The following is a 26,168-nucleotide window of genomic DNA, read 5'->3' as shown; positions in this document are numbered from 1 at the left end:
TGTGAGGTGGTATCTCATTGTGGTTTTGATTTATATTTCCCTGATGACAAGTGATGTGGAGCATTTTTTCAGGTGTCTGTTAGCCGTTTGTATGTCTTCTTTGGAGAAATGTCTGTTCATATCTTCTACCCATTTCTTGACTGGATTGCTTGTTTTTTGGGTGTTGAGTTTGGTAAGTTCTTTATAGATTTTGGGTGCTAGCTCTTTATCTGATATATCATTTGCAAAATCTTCTCCCATTCTGTAGGTTGCCTTTTAGTTTTCTTGACTGTTTCCTTTGCTGTGCAGAACCTTTTTACCTTGATGATGTCCCAGTAGTTCATTTTGCCTTTGTTTCCCTTGCTTTGGAGATGTGTCTAGCAATAAGTTGCTGTGGCCGAGGTCAAATCCATCAATTTGATGGATTCCTCTCTCACATTTAGGTCTTTAATCCATTTTGATTTTTAATGCCTAAGACTATAGTATTATTTATGTAGCAGTGGAATATAATCTCTGTGATTATCTCCTTTCTTCTGCATCTTCGACTTCTTTCTCCCAGACCAGCCCAACCCAACACATACCGTGCCCCTGACGCTTACCTCACTCTGCAAATCTGAAGTTTCATCCAGCAGAAAAAAATTTTCACTGTACTGTGCACGTCTGTTCTTCATAGCCAAACTTCCTGAGAGGGGGATTTTTACTTACTGCCTCTAGTTTCTCTCAAAATTATTCTCTTATACCTAATAGCTTAATACCTTATAGCTTGACTGTTATCCCTTTCATGCATCTGAAAATTACCATCACTAGATGATGAGAGGCCTCTAACTTGTTCCAAGTCGTTATTCTCTTGATTTCGGTGTAACATTGACATTACCGGACTGTCTTTTCCTTCCTACGAAAGTGTATTTTAGTTTTATTTAAAAAATAAATAAATAAATAAGTCTGACCATTTTTTCCCCATCTCTTTTTCTGGTCTTTCTCATTCTGAGTATTAGTCAGTTTTATAGTTTTAGAAATATTTATTTTTATATGAGACAAAATATTTAATAAACATATAAATAATAAATAAAAATAAAGATATATAAAATTTTGTATAAAATATACAAAGTAGCGGGGCGCCTGGGTGGCACAGCGGTTAAGCGTCTGCCCTCGGCTCAGGGCGTGATCCCGGCGCTATGGGATCGAGCCCCACATCAGGCTCCTCTGCTATGAGCCTGCTTCTTCCTCTCCCACTCCCCCTGCTTGTGTTCCCTCTCTCGCTGGCTGTCTCTATCTCTGTCAAATAAATAAATAAAATCTTAAAAAAAAAAAAATATACAAAGTAGGAAATATTTTTATAAATATATGACTATACACAAGATATAAAGAATGATAAGCAAACGTACCTGTACCAATACAATAACTAAAATAACATCACTAGAATCCCCTGAGAGTCTCTTTCTGTTAAAACCTTTCTTCTATTCCAAGGAAAATAGTATTCTGGATTTTGTGGTCATCATTTACTTCCTTTTTCCTTAACTTACTTAAATATTTTGTCAACTTTCATATGTTTTTGGAATATTATGTAAATGGTCTCACATTCTCTACAGTTTTGGCCACTTGATCCATCCCTACCCATACCAATTCCCATATTTTTTGTGTGGCTATATTTCTTTTTCACTGCTCTATTTTATTTTTGAATACACGGAAATTAATTATCCAGTCTTCTGCCTATGGACATTTGTGTTGTTCCTGGGTTTTCTAACTGCTATATTAAAAAACAATATTGTACCTTTGTGTACATTCTTGTACACGTGTCTTTTTACACACATACAGGATCTTCCCTAGTAGTGAAATGGCAAAGTCATGGAGGATATACACATTTGACTTGATAAGATGACACTAAGTTTTTTGCTAAAATGATTGAAGAGTCGGTATTCCAGCCAGCACTATGTATTTCTTTTGTTATATATTCTTGTCAAATGTAGCAATATTTGGTATTACTAGATTTTCAGATTTTTCAGATTGATATTTTTCAAATTGCTTTTCCCATTGGATGGGTTTAAAACTGTGGTCAAAATTTGTATTTCTTTGACTATTTGAATTTTTCTGACTGCTCTTGAGTTTATTTTCAAATGTTTTGTCATTTTTGTTTCTACTTTTCTCAAGTGCCCATTTGTGTCTTTGGTCCATTTTTCTATTGGTTTCTCTGCTTCTTATCAATTGGTAGATGTTTCTTTATCTAGTCTAGATATGAATCATTTGACAAAAATATGTCTTTTTCAGGTTTGGGCCTATTTTTTTGGCTTTTATTATAGTTCTTCGGACAAAATTTTAGTTTTACTCTTGATGGTTTTATTGATTTTTAAAAAAAGTTATAGATTTTAAAAAACATTTTAAGAAACCTTTCCAACTCTGAAGTTATTTTGTTCTGTATTTCTTTTAAAAGTGTAATGATTTGCCTTTCAAATGTAAGTATTAAATAGCTTTGGAATTCATTTTATATATGAGGTGAAGTAGGGCTTTTTATTATAATCTTCCTTAGTGTTTGGCTCAGGCATGTGCATTCTTCTCCCTCCCTCCCTCCCTCCCTCCCTCCCTCCCTCCCTCCCTCCCTCCCTCCCTCCCCATCCCCTTCTCTCTGTATGTGTGTGTGTATTTAATATATATTTGCATGTTGTGTATATCTGTGTGTTCTTTTCTTCTGAGCTCTGAGTCCTCTAGTTTCTAACTGCCTGCTAGAAATTTTCTTGTTGATATATGTCGCCTTAACCTTATAAAATAGAACTTTTCCCACCTTATCCCTTTGCTCACAACTAACTAACTAACTAACTAGTTCCTGAGTCCTTTAAATATTCCATTTGAACTCAGTTTTTGACTTTTTATTACTACTACAAACCGTCTTATACCATGTGACCTAATCCTCAGACGTCTGTTATATTTCAAGACTTCTGCATTTGTTTTTTCCACACTGATACCATGTCACTATTAATTTTTCTAAAGCAAGACTTTGATGCTCTCAAATTAAAATACCTTTAATAACTCCTCATTGTTCTCCTGCTAAAGTGTCCGGTCTCTGTTGCTGTCCAGTTTCTTATGTCTACCTTCAACTCCGTTTTCCTTTATCTTCCACTGGAGAATCTCTCTTCTAAATTAGCTTCCCCTTAAATTGACTTGTGCTTTTTGTGTTTATTTGTTACTTCATACCATTGTACCTATTGTTCTACTTTCTGACAAATCTAAATCAAATCCTTTCTGTCATTCTTGATCGACTGAATTATAACTTTCCTGACTATTTTTGTTGAACTAAGGTACCAATTCTTACATGTTTTTTGTATTCCCTGTAGCATCTCTCACAATACCTAGCATATAATAGGCAATTAATAAGTATCACTGTGTTGATTATTAGAAGAATACTAATATTATGCATGCAATTGTATTTGGATTGTCCTGGGTGAATTTTTAAAATTTTATTTGATTTGGGGAGTTGGATTTTAAACATTTCTGTGAAAAGTTATAGTTAGGATAATCAACAGATTCTGTATTTTTCTGAGAGATCTAATTTTTCACTCCATGAAGAGTCTTTTCTTCCTAAATTGCATGTATCTTTTTATGGTAACCGTATGTAAGTGGTTAATTTCTCTTTTTCTTTCTCGACGTTTTTTTTTTTTTTCTTTTGTTTCTATATCTTTGTTGACTTTCTCACTATCCCTATAGAAATAATTCTTCCAGATTCGAGCAGACTTTTTTTCTTCCCTTTCCATTTTCTATAAACAGGCCAGGTAATAGACTGCCTAGACTATTCAAATCAAAAGGTGGACAGAAAACTTTAAATTCTTTAAGCTACTAATGATGTTGAGGATAAATCCAGTGTTCTTTGGTGATTCATGTGAAGTAGGAAAAAAAAAAAAGAGAAGGGAAAATCTGATTCAGGCCTTTCCATTAGTCAACTTTATTTCAGCTGTTAATTGGTCACACTAAAACGGCAGTGATAAATCAATGAAATGCTGGCTTTGAGAAGGGGGTTCTTTACAAATCTACTAAAAGGGCACATCAACCTCTTTTCTCTTCTTTTTGAAACTTACTGTTTAAGTTCCCTCTATAGCAATCAAGAAGAGAATACTTAGAAGACAAGCAGAATAAAGAGCTATTTTTATATTCAGAAACAATTTTATTTAAGAAAAGAAATAGAAATAACAAAATAGGCGTAGAGGTCTATCTAATCCGTTCCTTATACTGCTATCTAATCCGTTCCTTACACCGCTATGGTGAATTAGAATGACTTGTTTCTCATAAATTTTGTTTTATAAAACTTTCATTTCTTGTCTCTTTCCCTCTAGATTGTTGTCCTTAGTATCCTTCTAGCAGGACGTGGGGATCTTATACTGATTTTATGTTAAGATGATTTCTATGAGAATGTAATACTCTTTTTAATTCTCTTGAATAAGTAAATCTTGAAATGCTCTGTGTGTGTGTGTGTGTGTGTGTGTGTGTGTGTGTGCGCGCGCAGAGTTGCATTTCAGTAGAGGTAGAGATGACTTTTAACCTCATCATTTGGTAGTGTTATGCATGCTGTAAACTGAAAGGTTTGGATGATTATTTTTTCAACCCCCTGCTTTTGGAGACTCACAGAGTCCACACAATCTTTGGAAAAGTATTTATGTGAGCCAGGATTTCCTTTCTGTTCAACTAGTTTTAAGATAACTTACATATTTTACTCATTTCACAATCAAATAACTTTGTTTTCCCTTAAAGTTGGTCAACAGTGTGCTTTATATAATTTTAATCATTTGTATCCACTGAAATTACTTGTTCTATAAGATATAATGCATCAGGAGTAAAGAAGTTAAAATATATTTGGTAGAGTTTTACCTCCCTGATGGTAAATGCTGTTTTCTTCTGTAGTCATACTAACTAAAGAAAACTTGCTATTTTGAGGATTATCCTAAGATTTTTTTTTTTCTCATAAAGCAGGTATGTTCCTCCTTTTAGTATCATACTTTGGTTTTGCTTGACAGGATTATGTGGAAAGAGCTCTTACATCACCCCTGTTTACCACTGAAGAGCAGAAGGCACAGTGCGGCTCTCTTAGTCTTTTGAAGTAAGCCACAGGCAAAATAGGGAATATATTCATAGTGAATTTAATGCTTGCGTAACTCATGGGCTGTGATAGGATCTTCCATGACGGGTTTCATTCTGACTACAGTGCAGTTTTTGTTTTCTGATGGTAAACTCTTCTGTTGTCTCAACAGGCACCTAGACTTCAAATAATTGTTGAATGAGTGTTGTAATTGAGATAATCAGCTCTTGGAACTGCAGTGGCAGTGGAAATCTTATGCTCTTTAAATTCTATGTAAAAATATTCCAGGTGTTTTAAAGAAAGTTTCCATTTTAGAAAGAAATTTGTTTGAACACTTTATTTTAATGGAATAAAATGAACCAATGAATCTTCATATCACAGCTTTAACTTAAAACTTCCAATCTTAAGAAAATCACTTACAGCAGAGATTAGGTTAACCTCTTGTGGTAGCAAAGAGTCATTTCTACTTAGAGAATACTTGATTTATAACAGAGTAATACAAGTGAACACTGAATGGTATCCAATCCATATTAAATCATTTTGTTATAAAAATAACCCAGGCGTGGCATATATATAGCTCTCATCTATTATATGAGAAATGTAACAGGACAAATACACTAATGAATGTGATTTCTAAGTACTTATTCTCTGTCCCACTCTTTAGCCATAGGGACACCTTCACACATATCCCCCCTCCACCCAGCAAGGGTATCTCCTATAGACTGACAGAGACCTCTTAGGAGATTCTTTTAGTAGTTCAGGTCAGAGATAGGAATGGACGACCTGAATTAGGTCATTGGTAGTGCAGACTTGATGAAATCAGTTGATTTCAGAAATGGTGTGGACGTGGAACTGATAGGAATTGAGGGTTTACTGGCACGTGGGATTAGAGAAAGAATGCAGAGGTGATGCCCTCTTTCCTAATTGTGCAAGTGTAATGGCTTGTGATGCCATTTATTGAAATATGTATGGGTTATTTGAGGGGAGGCAGATTGTGTGTGTGTGTGTGTGTGTGTGTGTGTATGTGAGGGGTGTGGACGATGCTGATTTAGGTGAGTGTGGATCATCCAAGTGAAGCTGACCCACAGTTTGAATATGCTAAAGGTCAGGAGAAAGATCTTCACTACAAAACCAGATTGGGAAGTCATGAGCATGGAGATGCTGAGAGAAGTCAGAGGAAGCTAGTATTGCGCAGGCAAAATAAAGAGTAAAAAGAGGGTCTCATGAACACCTGCGCAGGCAAAATAAAGAGTAAAAAGAGGGTCTCATGAACACCTCAAGAGTAAAGGAGTTCAGCAAATCAAGCCTGCAAAGGAGACAGAAGGGAGATACAGAGAATGAAGAAAAAACCATGAAATAAACAACAGGGAACTTAGGGGGAGAGAGCATCTCAAGAAGGGAAAGGGTGGGAATATGAGATCCTGAAGAAATTTCAAAGAAGATCAAGTAAAAGGGTTTATTGACATTAGCATGGAAGACTTTAGTTTTAACTTCTCCCAAATACATGTTTTGAGTAAGTAGAATAGAGCAAAAGGAGGGTAAATAGTTCTTGGGTGGAGAATATTCAGGTTGTTTTTTTTTTTTTCTCCCCTGTCATCTTTAAATATGAGGGGGGAGGTTTTGGTGTGTTTTTGTTTGTTTTTTAATTTAGTAGTAGGGACTTCGAATGAATGGAGCTGTCTGCATGGTCTGCTGTTCTTAATAGACATTTTTGAGTGTGCTAGAAAATAACTTACCTGTGTCAGGCATAACAATAAAAGTAAACCACTTTATTTTAGCTAAGGTAGATCTAGAACATAAATCCTTGAGACAATATCCTTATCTTAAAAGAAGAATATAATAATATAGTTTTCTAGCAGCAAAAACAAGGCAGTCTAGTTATCAAAGAATATATCAGCAATGATAACTCTAGAGTGGATTCAAAGAGTATGCATATTAACACAAAATTGTATGAACTGTATAATAGATGTGTATTTATAGAATTGTGGTTTCTTCTAAAAAGAAAAAAAAGACTTTTTGCTTTTAGAATTTAAAGAAATATTTTAAAAATGCAGATATTATAATGTTTGAAAACATAATGTGCTTTTGTATTTAACATTTCTTTTAACTTCTTATATTTTATCTTATATTTTAAAGCAAGTAGCAATTAAAACATAACATTTTCCTGCACTTGAATGTGATACATACTTTTACTTAACATCTTTAAAATATTGAGAGTGATGAAAAATACTATTTTGGTTTCTGTACTTAGCACCAAGCATCAGGACATTTGAGAAAATTGACAAGAAAATTTCTCATTTTTAGATTTAAAAAATACACTGTGAGTAAAAACATTGTTATTTTGGGAAAGAGAATTGTATTAAAAGTGATGCTAAAATTTCTTTTACAATGGTGCAGTTGTTAAATTTTTATGCCTATAGTTTAAAAGTAGTGGTATTTGCCTTACAGATAATACAAACATTAATTCATTTGTTCAGTAAGTATTTTTCCAGCACCTTTTCCATGCCAGGCACTGTTCTGGATACTTAAAATGCACCAGCGAATAAAAGGAACAGATTAATCAGTACTCTGAAGAAGCTTTTGTGGGGGGTCACAGGAGACAATCCACAGCTCCCATTGTAAATTAGACTAGAAAGTAGCAACGGCTGGGAAAGAGAGAATAGAGCAGGGTGGTGGGGGCTTGTTGAAAGGTGAGGGGCAGGGACAGGTTGTAATTTTACATTGAATAGTTTGGATGGGTTTCACTGAGTAGACTCTTGGGCAAAGATGTAAAGATGGTGAGGGTATGAGCACAGGGACATCTGCTGGCAGAGCAGTTCAGGGAAGGGAAGAGCCAGGGTGAAGGTCATACGGTGGAAGCCTACAGAGTGTGTCCAGAAATAGCCACGAGTGTGTCCAGGAGTAGCCGCCGTGGAGGCCACTGAGGCTAGAGGGCGAGGAGCAGGCAGATAACAAAGAAATGAGGTTGAAGAGGCAGGTGGGTCCAGTGACTTGAACATTTGCAGTGCCTAGGAACTTGACTTCTACTCAGAGGACCTGGAGATAGATTAGAAGCTTCTGGGTAGAGGAGATACTTGATTGTGGGAATTCAATTATTTCCATGTTCTTAGCACACACTGTATAAGGATGTAAATTTAAACTTGACATTATTTACACGTTCCTTATTAATGTTTCTGACAGTATGCTATAAATAACTTCTTCAGTGGTGTCAACTGTCCATGTATGGCATTGCCATGTGACTTTATAGGGTCGTGGACTTTAAGGTATATTGGCTTCACATATGCCTTGCTTTCAGAATTCTAAAAGTTTCATTTTGGAGAATTAAGATTTATTTGAAAGAATCACCTTAAGTTGTAATGTGAAAACTAATTTGCCTAAGATTACTCGGTTAGATTTGCCAGAGCTAGGGTTAGGGTTTAGGTTTCCTAACTGTAAATGAGAGTAAGAAACAGGAATGGAAAACTACCTACTGTGATCAGGTTTGTACTCGGTGCCTTCCTGACTCTGTTCTAATCCAGGCCATTTCTCCCCCTTAAATTCCATGGCTGCATCTTCTACACAGCTCTCTGCCTGAGTCTGTGTGTATCACTGCTTTTACTTCTAGGTCTTTGCTGTGAAGTGCTATATCAAAATCCACCCTTTGTTTTCCCTCCTCAGGACCAGTTTTTAAGCATTCTTGCCCTCTGTGCACATTGATTTCTGCCCTATGGTTTTTCCATTTTCTGCAGCACAGGTTGGCAAATTATGATCTGGCCTTTGGCCTGTTTTTATACACTGTAATCCAGTAATGGTTTGTGTAAAAGAAAGGAAGAAGATTTCACAACTCGTGAAAATTATATGAAATTAAATTTTAGTTTGCATATCCAAAGCTTTATTGGTGTATGGCCATGTTCATTCCTGTATGTGTTGTCCACAGTGCTCTTGTGTGGAGTTGCGAAGTTGTGACAGAGAGCATATGGCCCTCAAAGCCTTAAACATTTTCCATCAGGTGCTTTTAAGTAAAAGTTTGGTGACCTCTGTCCCAGAGCAGTGCTTTTCAAACATTGCTGTGAGTGTACAGTTGCATGGGGTGGGGCTTCATTCAGACTTCAGGACCCTATAAAGACTATATGATAAACTATGTGTATGTCACCATATGAATATTTTCAACTAGCACAATTAAATTCACCAATATCAATTAAACACATGTTCCTAGACATCAGTCCCAGAGATTCCATCATTATGAGATGGGACACAAGACTGCATTCTGCTCTCAAGTGATCCAGATCCAGCCAGGATATGTCCACAAACTGACAACACTTTAGGAGCATTGCTAACGTGGTCCTTCTTGAACTTAAGGTCTGTCTTAGCTTATCTTCCCCTGCCTTATGGTATTAACCAATTTTGGAGGAAGAAAGGTAGAGGGGGTTGTCTTTGAATGAAGCTCGAAGCAGTCTCCTCAAGCTGCAGACCTCTAGCCCATGCAAATGAAATCTTAGACAATTATGCAGGCTGCGTATTGGACTCTCAACATATATCTGAGTGTATTTTAATATACAAATATCCATTTCCCTTTTCTACTTTGTCCTTCCTACATAAAATATTCTATATGCGTTTATATATAAATGACTATGCCAAACAGAATGGTTAATCACATTAATGATATTTTACGTTTCATTTCTCTGAATTATCTTATTCTTGGGCTAGTCAAGGTTTCTTTTGCCTTTTTAAGCAGCAAATGCAATGTAGGTTCTATAAAGTTTTTATTAAATTATTTTAAATTTGAAGAGTAACAGTTGAAAATATTCATATGGTGACAACACATAGTTTATTATCTAGTCTGTGCCTCAAATACAGATTAATCATATAGTTAGCTTGTGGAAGAAAATTCAGTATTAATAACTTAAGGAGTTCCATACAGTGTAATGAAATCACATATGCAATTTTATACCTGTTTATGTAGGATATTTTATACATATATTCATTCCTGTTTCTAGTTGTAATTCTGCACAAATATATTTTTTAATGACTCTGGCTTCATTCCCAAAGGCCTGTGATTTCTTTTTTGAGTTGGTCAGCCCTCTTTCATTTATTCATATTTGCAAAATTATAATAATTTTTATAGTTATAAATTATTTAAGAAAGCATAATTGAATTTAGGATAAAACAGAGGCAGAATATATACTATGCAAATATTATGTAAACTCTACAGTTAGCGTGTCTTAAGCCATCATAATGGATAAGCAAAAATTGGGCTCCTAGCCAATGTATTACTTAGCTAAATCTTACAATTTCATTGGTTTTCGTAGGTATATTTAGGGTTATTTTCAGATATGCTCTCTGTCTACCAAAATGAGAGAGATGAAAAGCAACAAGGTTTATCTCTTGCTCTAAAACTTTAGTGAATTGACTTATTAATAAAGCCCAGTATGCAAAATGCAGGCAGATATTGGCAAAATTCACTAATTATGGACAGAAACAAGAAGCTAGAATTTTTGAAACCCATGGGGTCCCCAAAAGAAGACCAGTTTGGTAAGTCAAGTGACAGAAGAGAAATAGATATCAAACAGCATTTTAACTTCAAGGTACTCTGGATAAAGAAAAAAAGAGAAAGATTTCTTTATACATCATACCAAGAGATGTGGGGAGAAAACTGTGTCTTGGGGAAAGGGTCATTTAATCAGTATGGGTCACTCTAGAAAGACTGATTATTAGTACCAGAGTTAGGAATAGCAAAATGCTCTCTCATGAGGCATGCACAGCCAACATTTATTGGTTGCCCTTTAAAAAGAATATTTGTTTATGTATAGTTAAATTTGGTAAAATAAAATTACAAAATAAATTTCAGGAATGTACTACGTATACCAATGTGTCAAATAGAAATATTTTTAATTGTCCTTGTGGAAAATATGTAATATAATGGAGACTGGGAAATCAGATAAAAGCATCATCTACACCTATAAGCACAAAAACCCTGTCACTGGTGTATCGAATAGGCTTTCTCAGATTTTCCATTATTGTCTGCCTGAGTCCATCTGATTACAGTGTGTGGGTAGGGTACTGAGTCTCCTTTCTCTTTGTGCATCTCCCCTGTGCTTTTGGTACATGAGTTACCCCTTTTGTGGTTTGCCTCTTAGTTTTGATGGCCTTCAACAGATGAATGGATAAAGAAGATGTGGTTCATATATACGATGGAATATTACTCAGCCATCAGAAAGGATGAATACCCACCATTTGCATCGATATGGATGGAACTGGAGGGGATTACACTAAGTGAAATAAGTCAAGCAGAGAATGACAGTTATCATATGGTTTGACTCATATGTGGAACAGAAGGGATAGCAGGGAGGACATGAGGGGAAGGAAGGGAAAACTGAAGAAGGGAAAATCGTAAGGGGAGATGAACCATGAGAGGCTATGGACTCCCGGAAACAACCTGAGGGTTTCAGAGGGGAGGGGGAAAGGGGGCAGCCTGGTGATGGGTATTAAGGAGGGCACGTGTTGCGTATAACACCTCGCAAATAATGAATCATTGAACTAATGATTCAAAAAATAAAATTCAACTATATTCAATATAATTCAATAATATTCAAAAAATAAGCAAAAAAACCCCCATGCATATATACTAAAAAAAAAAAAATTAAAAAAATAAAGTACTATGTTGGCTAGTGATGAAAGTACTATCATAGGCTAATGATACCTTCTGCAAAGAATGCCATTTAGATCTTTTCCTTTCTAACAGTAGCGTATTTCATTTCTCTTTCATGCTATAGTACATTGGCATGAACTTCTAGAACCATAGGTTTTTCCCAAGTAGTAAAAGGAGTTGAAAGTCACAATGAGAGAACTTCACCCTTTATCTGCAACAAGAATAGTACAAACAAATAACCTACCATGCCAGGCTGGTGGCATAAATCTGTGAACTGGGCCAGCAGTATGAAAAGTGTAAATGGCAGAACCAGAGAACTAGGAGTTTGGACTTCTAAAACACTCTGTCGGTCAATCACAAAACATCTGCAAGCCTGATCGGGTGAAGGACTGCTGATAGGTGATCCCGACTGGGAAAGAGTCTGATACTCCTGAAGAGATTGTTAATTGTAACCAGGGAAGCATTAGAAATAGCAGTATGCTGTAAGAGCTCTTAAGAGCTGGGTATTGATGGGTATTGATGGGAAAGCAACAGGAACCGATGGAAAGAATCTGAGTTCAAAATATATAGGTCAGCCCCTTCCTATTGTTGGGACTTTGAACACATGGCTTACTGTGTTAGTTTTCTATTGCTTCCATAACAAATTTAGTGGCTTAAAACTACCAAGTTCATGATCTTACTGTCTTGTCAGAAGTCTGGCATGATCTCGCTGTGCTAAAATCAAGTTCGTTTCAGGGTTGTGCTCCTTTCCAGAGGCTCTAGGAAGGAATGTTTTCATGCCTTTTCCAGCTTCAAGAGGCTACTCACAGGCATTCTTAGCTCATGGTCTTTTCCATCTTTAAAACTAGCCAACCACAGGTTGAATTCTTCCCACATTGCATCCCTCTGGTCCCTTCTGTAGTTCCATGCCTCTGATTCTTATCTCCCTTTTCCATTTTTAAGGACTCTTTATGATTATATTGGGTCCACCTGAGTAATCCAGGGTGCCCTCCCCATCTCAAAGCCAAGTGATAGCAACCTTAATCCCCTTTTACAACCTTAATTCCATATGTAGTCTTGATTTCCCTTTGCTATCTTCACAGGTTCTGGGGATTAGTAGGCAGATATTTTCTGGGGGCCATTATTCTGCCTACTTATATTTATCTTTTATTTTCAGTTCCCTCATTTGTGAAATGAGACTGTTGTGAAGATTAACAATAGAAGAGATGAAGTGTATTAAATGCACTGTCTAGTGCCTGGTATATGGTAGGAACTTACTTAGTAAATGGTATCTGCTCTTATTTCCTGAATTTCCTTTCCTATTATACTCCCCTTTCTTCCTTAAAAATAAGCAAAAGCTCTCCATTTCTAAAATCAATCTTCAGAGCTTTTTCTGGTGATGAGGAGTTTCAGATGTATTGCTTTGATACGAATAAGCATACAGAGGGGCTTAAATAAGTTAGAAACCTTGAGAGCTTAAAAATTAAATTGCTTATATGTAGCATCCTTTAAAGCATACTCTAAATTCTCTGTCCTATATCCTAAAGCTCCTGTTCCACTGAACTCCATACCAGTATTCTCAAACTTGAGCAGGAATTAGAATATCTAGAGTGTTTGGTTAGCTTAGATTGCTGGGCCCCATCCCCAGAGTTTTCTGACTCATTAGGACTAGGGAAGAACCCAAGAATTCACATTTCTCACAGGGTCCCAGGGCACACTGAATGCTTTGATCGGTAGCCGTACTTCAGAAACCACTGCTCTAGAAATAACCATGAAGAAAATGGGGTTAAATTGGCTTTGTTCTGGTGTGCACGTAAGTGCGGCTCTGTTTGTTATTTTTGTTATTATTATTTTTGATTGCACGCCCCCCCCCCCCCAGTAGTGGAAAGATCTGGGTGGTGGTGGAAAGTGTTGATTTCTAATGGAAACGCAGAACACTTTTCTTTATCCCAAAATGCAAATTCGCCATCTAAAACATTGATATTTGAAATAAAGCAAATTTTAACCATAAAGTAGATATCAAAAATCTGTTCCTTTCTGTCCAAGGAAGAGTATGTGACGAGCGTTCATATGGATATTTTGGTTATTCCCCATCTCTTTGTTCTAGTCAGTGTGGCAGGCTGTTTTTCAATGTGAAAATCATAAAACCGAATGGTTCTCTATCTGATTGTGTTACTGCTTCACAAATCAAGTGTCTTTTAATAATACTGTCTTGAAGTTACTAAACATTGTGTTAGTATTTTGCAGCATGATGTTTATGTATGAAAAATAAAATGTTAAATTAATAATGTTTGACACATCCTTGAAAATGTCCTTGAGATATAGTACTATAAAATACCTAACAATTTGTGCCATTTTTAAACTCAGATGTATTTTGATATAGAACCCTACAATAAGTTTCCAAAAATTATATCATCTCTATAAAGTATATTAAGGTGGCATACATCAAATTTTCTGTACTTATCTATGTGGTGAGAGACTGATATTTTAAAGGGAGGGAAAAGATCTCAGAGAAGTCTCATTAAAACCTTCAAGGATGTTGTTAAAAATGTATAGCTCTACAGAATCAGTTGCTCTTTAAAAATATATAATTTTTTAAAGAAGTTTAATGTCATTGCACTGATTGAACAATAGAGAATCAAATGCATTGTTGAAGTACTTTGAACTTTTGGGTGATTTATCAAGTCAGACATTCTATTTCAATACTTTTGAACTTAGACTGAGCTTAGATTTTATAAATTCGATTTGTAGCTCATTTCCTAGAAGGGTATCACTTAAAACAGACAATGAATTAATGAGCTGTATTCGGTGTGATGTTAATGTTGATCGAAATATCCCGGTGAGACAATGTAATTGTACATTTCTGTACCACAAAATAGACACAGCTCCTAGAACTCTGATAGGAACAAGAATCTCTAGAATTTAAGGCCTACCCCAGTGGTTTGTAAATATCAGAGTGCCTAAGAATCACTTGGTTTGCTTCTTAAAATGCAAGTCCAGGGGGCCCTAACCCTCAGACATAACTCACGAGATCTTCAGTAGAACCTGGAAATATTGACTTATACCATATATTTTAAGTAGCTCTGCTACAAACGATTCAGGGGCCCCACTTTGAGAAGCACTGGTCTAGGTTATCGTGGTGTTGGGCATAGATTTGGTGGGAGAAAGAGTGGATCATTGAAGATGGGGTTCAGAAGGAAAAGGGACAAAGGTCAACATATTGATGATAAGAAAGGTCAGGGGCCTGACTTAAAAGGCGCATGTATGTGTGAGTTGGGGTGGGATGTGGCGTAAGGAAGGCAAAGAAATGAGTCTTGACTGACATCCCTATTTAGCAAGCTAGAAGACAATACAAATGAGGTGATCCTCCAAATTGTTCCAGTTTACAGCCTGGAGGTAGCATCCATGCCTAGCACAGGGAGGGGAACCAAACGGAATCTAGCACTTTGAGTAGTGGATCTGAGATTAAAGCTGGGGAGGTTAAGGCGATGAGAATTTGTACGGCAGAAAGTGGAGGAAAAACATGCATAGAAAGAGAGAGTTCCAGAAATTTGCAGAGGGAGTCCTTTCAAATTAGCAGATACACAGGTGGAACTTTAAGAGGCAGGATGAGGAATGACTGGAAAGCTGCAGGACAAATAATTCTCAGAATTCCCCCAGAGTCAGGACTAATTTGTATCCTCAACAGCCAGGATGGAGAGCCTTCATTTTATACAGAGCATTGGGTAGAGTCCTCAGAATGATACTGCCTTATTAAAGGGAGTAAATTGGCCTTGTTTAAAGACTGCTCTGGACCCACCATCACAAAGCTTAAAACCAGCCTACCAGAGGATCATATTGATTCACACATAAGAATATACTGAAAAAAGTTCCATATATTTTAAAGGGATTCAACAAAATCTAGCAACAAACAATGTAAAATCTGCAATGTTTAGCATCCAGTTAAAAAATTACCTTGTGGGGGGATGCCTGGGTCGCGCAGTCGTTAAGCGTCTGCCTTCGGCTCAGGGCGTGATCCTGGCGTTTCGGGATCGAGTCCCACATCGGGCTCCTCGGCTGGGAGCCTGCTTCTTCCTCTCCCTCTCCCCTGCTGTGTTCCCTCTCTCACTGACTGTCTGTCACATAAATAAATAAAATCTTTAAAAAAAAAAATTACCTTGTGGGATGCATGGGTGGCTCAGTTGGTTGTGTCTGCCTTTGATTCAGGTCATGATCCCAGGGTCCTGGGATCGAGTCCCACATCGGGCTCCCTGCTCAATGTGGAGCCTGCTTCTCTCTCCACCTGCTGGTCCCCCTGCTTGTGCTCACTCTGTCTCTGATAAATAAATAAGCAAAATCTTAAAAAAAATTAACTTGTATGCAAAGAAGCAGGAAAATATGAACTGTAACTAGTAGTAGTTGGAAACTATAATTAATGGAAACATACCCAGGAAAGACAGAGATGATGGAATTAGTAAACAAAGATGATGAGTAGCTATTATGTGCATATGTGCCATATGCTCAAGAGACAGAGGAAAATATAAGCATGATAAGGAGGGAAATGGAATATACAAAAATGGACCAATAGGCACTTCTAGGGATATTCCTATTGTTATGCAGTCATAACAAGAGAAACTATCAAAAAGGAAACAAGAAGAGAAAAAGTGTGAAAGAAAAAGATGAACAGAGTCTCAGTGAGCTGTGGGTCAATATCAAGTAGTCTAATCTGTAAGTGGGGTCCCACAAGACAAGAAAAAGAGAACAGAAAAATATTTGGAAAAATAATGTCCAAATATTTTCCAAATTCTATGGGTACTGTAAACCTACAGTTTCAAGAACACAGTGAATTCCAAGCACATTAGATGTAAATGAAACAATATCAAGGTGCTTCATCATAAAGTGGCTGAATACCAGAGATAAAGAGAAAATTTTAAAAGCAGCCAGAAAAAAAGGCATAATCCTGGCTCTCTGCTATGGGAGAGGGGGTGTGTAATTGAGGCTGACTCCGGTTTTCACCCTCGGGTGGGCTGAGACAACCAGCAGCATTCAGAGGTGGGTGACTTGGTCCCACGCAGAGAGGAATGTTAACAATGGCATTGATCTTTCAGAGAGCACATGGAATGGGATTTTTTGGCGGGGGAGGAGAGAGAGGGAAGGGAGTCATTGAGATTGAGTAGGATTATGAAAACTATTACCTGCTGCCTGCTGATTACTAGTGTTGTAATAAATAGCGTCCATGTTCTTATTTTCGGTCTATGACATTTTGACGTTAGAACTGGCTGAGAGTCTCAGACAGTGACCATTGTGGCCTCAGGACATTGGATATGGTTTGCTATATTTGCAGAGGGAGGCCAAAAAATCAATTCTTAGCTGTTCTTGTAAGATTCTGATAGGGAGAATTGTCTTCCTCTTAGTATTTATTATGTGTATAGAGTATCGATATGTAAACTTAGAAAGAATAAGACTATCTTTGTGTCTTATTCAACTTTATTTTCACTGCATAGCACAATGCCTGGCCCCATAATTTAGGTCTTAATAAGATATTATTTTATTTTATTTTTTTTAAGATTTTACTTATTTATTTGAAAGAGAGAGAGTGTTTGTGCATAAGTTGGGGGAGGGACAGAGGGCCAAGCGGACTCCCCCACTGAGCAAGGAGCCTGATGCGGGACTTGATCCCAGGACTGCAGGATCATGACCTGAGCTGAAGGCAGACACTTAATGACTGAGCCACCCAGGTGCCCCTCTTAATAAGATATTTAATGAACTTTTTCATCCCTTCTCTTAATTGGTGACAATTCTTTAATACCAGAAATAAATTGAGATTTAAAAAAATGTGTATAACAAATTCCACATATTTATGAGTCAAACACAGTAACAATGGCCTGAAGTTCTGTGATGTAGTTGTAGTAGTATGATCAGATGTATGGCAATATTATTTGCAGTCTGCTTTCCTTAGTTTTAAAGGGGAGGTGATGCTTTTGACCTACTTTGTAAGTATTATGAACAATAATTTTAAAACGCCATGTACTTGATAAAATGTTCTGTAAATGTGCCTTTCCTATAAATATCATGCAGATCTTTAAAAACTAGGCCATTGTTTTTTTTTTGTTTTGTTTTGTTTTGTTTTTGTCCTTAAAACTCCAATGAAATCAAGAATGACCTTTAGAAGTTTTGGTGAAAAGTAGAAACTTCATTGTTGCGTTTGATGACATGCATTGAGTCAACATTTGAAGCAGGGACCACAGGAGGCCCAGAATTGTAGAAGGCAGTTTCTGTCCTTTCAGAGCACACACATGGATGAGTACCTTCAGGCAGATCAGTGCATGAAAATATTGTGTGGTGAGTGCGGGATACGTGCTCTGACTAGAGGAGCAGGGAGGCCGAGTATGGAGGTGGACATCTAATCACCGTAATGTGAAAAGGTAGTGGAGGCATTTGAATTGTTAGGATTTACTCATAGGGACAGGAAGTGGCATTTAAAAAAGATGTTTTGGGAGTAGAGAGGTGGGCTTTTTCAGTGAATTATAGAAGCCCAAACAAAAGAGAACGTAGGATTAGTTTTTGAACAGAGGGTGAGAACATAGCAGGTGGAATAGGGCCAGATTGTGAAGAGATGTGAATGTCAGGCTAACGAGTTTGAGCTGTATCCAGTTTAAAAAAAAAAAAAAAATAGAGGACCGCTCCGAAGGTTCCTTGTATAATGAATATGTTCAGAGCCTTGCTTTAGGGAAATTTAATTTTTGCCATATCTAGGCCACAGGGAGTCATGTGGCCTTGTTAGTGGGCTGTTGTAGTAGTCTAGGTATAATGTGCTAATGGCCTAAAAACTGAAATACAGTGGGAAAGACAAGTGAAGGGAGGATACCAGAGCTGTTGTTAGGAACTGCTTATACTATACAACAGAATGCATGAATCCTTGGATGACTCCAGGGCAGTTTAATTATTGCTCTAACTATTTAGTCTGTTTATCTAGTAAATACATTGATTTTAATTTTAGTGTAAATATGCCAATTGCTTCTATTTATATTGTCTTTTGGTCAATTTTTCTGTATCTGAAAATGATCATTTAGGAATGATTCATTTATGGAGTAAAATAGTAAAAATTATTTAACCTACCAGGCAACGTTTGTGAATTTATAATAATAATGACTTGCACATAAAGTTACATGCTTTTAAAAATCTATCCCCCCCCCCGCCCCGAAACAAAGCCATACTACTGATATGAGAAGGAAGAACTGTGTTATGTGTGGCTTGCATAACTGTGAAACTCTTCTCATAAATCAAAAATGTACTAATTGTATTTTTAGCTCTCCCCACAACTTTTACTCCGAGGTTAATATATATTTCTGACTCCTGTTTGTTGACTAGATTGGGCCCTAGTGCAGAGCTTCTCCTTTTTTTGGTTCCCTGTCACCCTTGTCATTTGCTGAATTGATAGGGGCACCCCTGCAGGAAATGATCTGTGAAGGATGTTTGCACACTCAGGCTCTGGTCGCCAGGGCAGATAGGGAGTGAGTCTAGGGGTGAATGCAGGTCAAAGACAAGCTGGGTCCTGGCTGCCCTTGCCTTCCGGGGAGGAATCAGGACACTTTGCTGAGGGAAAGTCAGGCCTGTTTTAACCCCTTGTGGGGGGCCACTCTATTGTCATACCTTGTGGGGCGTGCCAGCCTTTGTTGTATCTGTAGGATGAATACACCCATATTTCTCATACTTAGTGTCCCCTCTAATCTTGTTCAACAGTTCTCTCCCTCATCTTGATCCCAACTGCCTTTTCTTTTTTATACTCAGCTGTATTATTGCCTCTTTTTTCTTTTTTCTTTCTGTTATAATGAATACACCGTGTTTGTAAGGTATTTTTGGAAAAAAACTCATAGTGTTTTCTGGAGGTATCTGCTAATTAATCTTTACAGCATTCCTATGATGTAGATAGGGCTGGGTAGATAGAGTATTCAGCACACAATTCGCTAGACCATGTGGCCTGTATTATGATAGAGGATTATTATTATGTTAAAATGTTTATACGCCGAGAACATAAATTTGTAGAGATTGATGTAAACCAAATCCCTTGGCAAGAATGCGAACGTGCCTGTAGCATAAAATTGCAATTGTGAAGCATGCTTTACCAACTTCTGGTGTTTAAAGCATTATTCCCAATCCGCCTACTAAACCCCTGTTGGGTAGGTTGTTTCCTTAGTTTGCCTCTTGTGGGTCAGGGGTGGACAGCGAGCCACTGAACTGGGATTTCAGCAAGTGACAAACTCAGATACTTGAAAGCATTGTATAAAACTTACGGCAAGCTCCCTCTGGCATGTGTGTGACTCCTCTACATGCATATAATAGCTTAATTGACTGAAGTATTTTTATGTTGCCATACTGATAATATTTATCGAAACAGAGGCAGGTGCTTTTTACAGACTTTGATGCGGCTCATCTAGATTACCCTTTCTTCAAAACAAAACAAAGCACCCTGAAGACTTTTCCCCTTAAGGGAGGAGCTCCACTGTATTTCTAAATTGGAAGCAAGATGTGGTCCTAAGGTGCCTTAGTGTTTTCTCCACTATGTCATATGGATTCACTGGGAAAATAACAAGCCACAGAGTGGGAAAGGAAGACTGGAGAGGGAGGTCTTTCCTATTGCTTCTCTTCTCTTTTTTGCTCAATTTATGCAGGTCGCCTTTCTCTCCCCACCCCACCCCCTTCCATTTCTTGCAAATATTGAACAAGAAGGAAAGCACTGTTCTTCAATTCCCATTCCATCTAAACAAGATAGCAAATTAATTCTGGTAGGAATTCTTTCGTGTGTCAGAGAAGCTTGGGAGTTATAAGAAAATTAAGTTTGTGCATAAGTATCAGACTGCTGGGTACTTTCTGTTTTCTTTTCTTTCTTTTTTTTTTTTTTTTAAATGATTTTTTATTATATTATGTTAGTCACCATACAGTACATCCCCGGTTTCCGATGCAAGGCTCGATGATTCATTAGTTGTGTATAACACCCAGTGCACCATGCAATACGTGCCCTCCTTACTACCCATCACCGGTCTATCCCATTCCCCCACCCCCCTCCCCTCTGAAGTCCTCAGTTTGTTTCTCATAGCCCATAGTCTCTCATGTTTCATTCCCCCTTCTGATTACCCCCCCTTTCTTTATCCCTTTCTTCCCCTTACTTTCTGTTTTCTGATAGGACTACCATAGAGAGGGAGGTATAGTGGGATGGTAAGGGCAGAGATAAGGGGTGTTAATTTGTAGGCATGTGGGTTGATGGGAGGGAGGGGTTCTCTTACCACCAGGTAAAGTGCTCCTTCCTGGGAAGAACTTATGGAAAATTGGATTCCAGTATTCTAGAACCCTTGATTCTGGAGTACTTAAATGCCAGTCATAAGGAGATCCTAGAAGTTGTTAAGGGTGATACAAGTGGGGTGATAAAAATGAAATGAAGGGAAAACAGATTTATCATCAATATATAAATATTGACCTTCTTGTTGGGCTTCTAAACGCCTTTTCAGTATGCGTTTGGAGGGAATATTTGGTGGAGGGGGAAGGGGTTATATTCTTTATTAAGTATGCTTAAGATACTGATTATTTTTGGACAATAGACTAAAGATTGTTTTCTTTGCCATTAGACCCTAAAACTCAAGTCCTTGCCTCCTGCCTTTTTCTTGTTTGGAGAAGTCCTATCTGGGCATGCCCTGTTCTCTGTTTACACCCCTTAGCAGTGGAGGCCAAGCCCTAACCAGCTCGGCAGGGTTCCACAGAGTGGATCATTTTAGTGGGGTCAGCACGATGTCAAACAGTCTTCCTGTATTGATGTAGAGAAATAATTGCTGCTTTGTGATGTAATGTTACTGAATGTTTGCAAATATAGATTTATTTTTCCACCTCTAATCCTCTTAAAGGATCAAATAGGAAATCACTATTACCTAGATAATTTCCTGAAAGTTTTAAGTACAAAGCATTTTTTTGAAAAGAATTATTCAAGTAATTTGCTACAAAAAGTATGGAAAATAGATTTTAAGACTATTTTAAGTTCCAAACATCTAACATAACTACAATTAATACATTAGCATTTTCTGGATTTTTCTAAGTTTGTTTTTCATATAGTTGTAATCATAGTGTAAGTATATTATCATATCCTATTTAAAAAATTAAATGTTTGAGTATGATAAAGTTTTATCCCGTCATTTTGACATTTTTGTGTGTGATCATAATTTTCAGACTAGAAAACATACTTTTTTTTTTTTTTTTTAAAGATTTTATTTATTTATTTGACAGAGACAGCCAGCTAGAGACGGAACACAAGCAGGGGGAGTGGGAGAGGAAGAGGCAGACTCATAGCGGAGGAGCCTGATGTGGGGCTCGATCCCATAACGCTGGGATCACGCCCTGAGCCGAAGGCAGACGCTTAACCACTGTGCCACCCAGGCGCCCCAGACTAGAAAACATACTTAAGAAAATTTTATAGTTGACTTATTCTGTTGATTCCATGTCTTTTTTTCCTTTAAAATTTTACATGTATATTTCTTGTTTTATCACATACTATGTTATTTCCTTAGACCTTAATTCCGCAAGGCTGCATTTGAACACAGAGAGAATAGCTTATCAACTATATTGTTAAATTTCTTTCTAAAAGTGTTGTCCACCGCAAGTTACTTTTTAAACTTCTGTTTTATTAGATAATATTATTTTCTTCTTTGATGAAATTTCCTGACGTGAGATTCACAAAGAGAAGGGTAGTGATCGTTTCATGGCCACTGAGGTCATAAAGAAGCAGTGTTGTAAGATGTTTTCACTGACACCGAGAAGCTACGCTTCCTGGATGCCAGGTGCCCAGGGATGGGTCTACAGAGCCCTACCCTTAACCCTACAAGCCAAGAGGAGACTGAGGAGAGGAGATGAGGTTGATATTTTAAAATCCTTAATATTTGACATGATCTTTAAAAAGTTATTGCTACTAATAGAGGAAAGTATCAAATGCTTTTCTCTCCCTTTTCCCTCCCTCCCTCCATCTGTCTTTGCCTCTGTCTCTGTTTCTCTCTCTCTCTCTGGGTCTTTTCTAAGTCAGTAATTAATACAGCCTTTACTGCTTGGTCATGGGCTTTTCAGGCTGCTAGTAACTGTTGTTTACAAATATGCTGGCAGCGAGATCCTTGGATATGGCTCGGGATGGCATGTGAGAAGTGATTATAATAAAGACTTTTTAGCTTTTATCCATTCTTTCCTCCACCCACCAACTAAAATTTGGTCAGGGAACATGTAGCAGAGATCATACATAATTACTCTTGAAAAAATTACAACGAATACTATTTGAATTGTTGCTTTGGGGATGCATTTTTGCATTCCTTTTTATGCCTAACTATCTGAAAGGATTCGAAAGAAACTTGGGGAGAGTACTTTCTTCCAAAGGTTTCAATTAAAAAAAGGAAAACAACAGCAGCAAAAAAACCCAAATAACTTTCTGGTTTACCACTGGAGTATATATCTACTTGGCTTTCAACTGCATTGATCCCTATCGAAATGGCTGTTGCTGTAACAGATTTAACTGAGAAGCAATTCTGTAGTCTGCTAAGGAAAGCCATTCACGGGGGAATGAGTCCATTTACTTTGTGTTTTTAATTAAAGGTGTCTAATGCTAGAGAGCCTATTGCTTTCCTATTTTCTCCAACATCACAAATCAATTATTTTTTATTTTTCTTAATCTAGGGTCTGATTTATATTAATTTTTTGTTGTTGTTGTTAATTAGAATCAGGTTGTTACACATTCAAAAAACAGACTTAAGCACCAAGCAATTTTTCCAGGCATCTTTTAAAAATCTCCCCTCAGTAGAAATTTGGGAGAATTGTTCCTCCAGGGACTGGTATGATTTCCAGCTCTGAATTCTATTATATTCAACTTATAATGGCTCACAGTGTGAACTACTTCTAGTCTAAATAAGTGCTTAGGCCATATCTCAGGGTGATTAATGACTGAGTGGGAAAGATAAACACAGCACTTTGTGGACTGAAGATCAGAACAAACCAGGCTGATTCTACTCCCATCCCCCGGCCTCTTGGCACAGGTCCCCTTCCTGGATTATTCTTATTACTGAGTAGATCCCCCCCCTTTTTTATTTTATTTTATTTTATTTTTTTTAGGTATGAATGTGTTAGAGTGTAACAAGAGCACTGATTTGAGAAATAAGAAGGTTTGTGTTTAAGGATTGTACGTTGTCCCCAATACCTTTTATCTTGTTGGATGTGTCTCGTTATTACAGCCTATTAAGAATTTTTTTCCTGATCTTCTCAGCCAATTCATTAGATGTGCTTTCTAGTCCTGTGTATGCTTGGTAAGTATTAGCTAGTTACGTTCTCTTTCAAGTGTCTGATAATAATAATAAATAGACTAAGGCTAAAGACTGGGCCCTGTGGCCTCCTGTAGGATGGCTTCTTCCTGGTTGGTAACAATGTATTAATCAACTCTTTTTCCAGTATAGAGGTTAGATTAGTCAGAAAGTAACACTGCTCTGTTATTATCTGTCTCTCATCCCTGTATTTTGCCTGTAAGGTGAGTGCCCGAGATTTTGCCAAATGCTTTATTGAAATATGGACAAATTAAGAACTGCATCATTTCCTTTATCTGTTATTCTGGTGCTTTTAGCTTTTCTTTGGAAATACTCAGAAAATATTCATTTAAAATATTAATAATATTAAAGGAATTTCACTGAGAACTTGGAAACACTGGTTTGTAGGATTTTTTTTAAACTCAGTTGATTCAGTTTTTAAAATAATGGGACTGCATCTGTCCTCATGTTCACATACCATGCTCATTTTTATGATTCTCAGTATTAGGAAACAGCACTTTGGATCATTCAGCCATTCATTCAAATAGCTTTCAGTACTAGAGAGGGGATCAAGTACTTCTGCAAGTTTTTGTCTATAACTTAGGATATAATTTGTTTGGAGTAGGAAGCTGGAATTAATTCATGGTAGCTGTTAAATTAAGCCTAAGCGAGTGGCTGAAGCCGTTTCATAAATCATGCAAGAATGTTATTCTAACCACACAGAAAATGCCTGTCCTTTCCCCAACCTTTACTTCTTTGGTTAGGAGTCTGTTATGAGCTAGGCTGCCAAAGCTCAGCGTAGACTGCCCACCCCAGTTATTGATCTCATTTCGGAATCTGTCTCTATATTACTATTTCTAGAATCACGGTTGGTAGGAATATTGTTTTGAGAGAGCAGGTCACATATTTCATTAGGATAAAATATGATTGTATTCTGACCTCTCTTCTCTTTAAATTGAATCTCAGTGTTTTGACAGAGCTCTTGCGTGCCTGTTCTCTAATAGAGGACAAAAGATAAAACCATTTTTTTATAGACCATTTTGTAGTTTTGTTATCTCACTCTGAAAGTAGCATCCAGCGACAACAACTGCTTCTAGGAGTGATGGGTTATTTTCTGTTTTCAATGTGCTATGGGTGACTCTTATTTAAAAGTCCAGTTTTCCTGGGTTTATACTTCATAGGGAGCATTTCTTAAGCTTCATTCCAAGTTAAACTTTCAATGTGTGTTTTATTGAATTACTTTATATATATATATATAATCAACTGAATCAGACAGCTGTTTTCACATTGGTGGAACTTCTCTTCAGAGTCACCCTATTGTACCAGGCTATAAAGAATAGACTTTCCAGACAGTGGGTCATGCATTGTCTTTCATTTGGAGAAGACTTAGAAAAACTTTTCTGAGGAATTCTGTTCCCGTGCTGTGGCACTCACCAGAGAAGGGATTCCCTTTTGGACACGGTAAAGTATTTTTAAGGCTAGATGCCTTAATTCTCATAAGAGTGTATGAACTCTGGATATATAATTTCTTAAAATTTAGAGTTTATTAAAATGTGTGTCTGCACTTAAATGGCATTGTTGAATAGTTTTATGCCACAGACACTTCTGGAAAGGGAGCAGTCTTGAACTCATTGGAGTCCATAGTTTAAAGAAACACAATTTGGGAAAGATTGTTTGAAAGATATGCAGTCTTTTCTTCCTCTAGTTTTCCCATATTATCTAAAATGTATCCCCAAATCAAACTGTATTTGTGGAGACTAGCACAAGGAACTCATCCATTTGCCTCCCAATGGAATTGTTTTGCTGAATCAAATTACACCGGGAGCTGCATGCTGCATTTATTGCTAGAAAGCTTCGAGCCAAGTATGACTCTCTAATATGAAGTATATAAATGTTTATAGTAAACATATTTGAGCTTTATTCCTGGCTTTAACGGATGTCTTCATTTTTCCCCCCTCCTCCTCTCCCTCTGATTTTACACTCATGGAATTTACTTGTGGTTAATGTATTCTTTCCGTTGCCTTTAGTCTTTTCTAGAAAGGGGGTGGGATCTAAAGAAACGAATACAAAACATCTGTAAGCAGAAAAGAATAATTAGGAAAGAAATAAATTTGTTTTCTTTTTTGAACTTCTCTTGAACTTCTGTGGTTAAACACAGTATTTTTGCTGTCTTAAATAAGATGTCCTGGTAAATACTAATAGTAGACATAAATACAGAAATTTGTGT

The 26,168-nt window shown here is 37.1% G+C and overlaps 1 protein-coding gene across 3 annotated transcripts in view; it reads left to right on the top strand.

Annotated features, from left to right (window-relative positions):
• Positions 1-26,168, top strand: part of PTPRK (protein tyrosine phosphatase receptor type K) — a 541,453-nt gene that overhangs the window by 214,478 nt on the left and 300,807 nt on the right. The gene's annotated exons all lie outside the window — the stretch shown is intronic.

Source organism: Ursus americanus, chromosome 11, assembly GCF_024610735.1.
Source record: "Ursus americanus isolate L20-20 chromosome 11, mUrsAme1.1.p, whole genome shotgun sequence".
NCBI classification, from domain to species: domain Eukaryota; kingdom Metazoa; phylum Chordata; class Mammalia; order Carnivora; family Ursidae; genus Ursus; species Ursus americanus.
The sequence above is the reverse complement of the archived record's forward strand: the minus strand, read 5'-3'. Positions and strand labels throughout refer to the sequence as shown.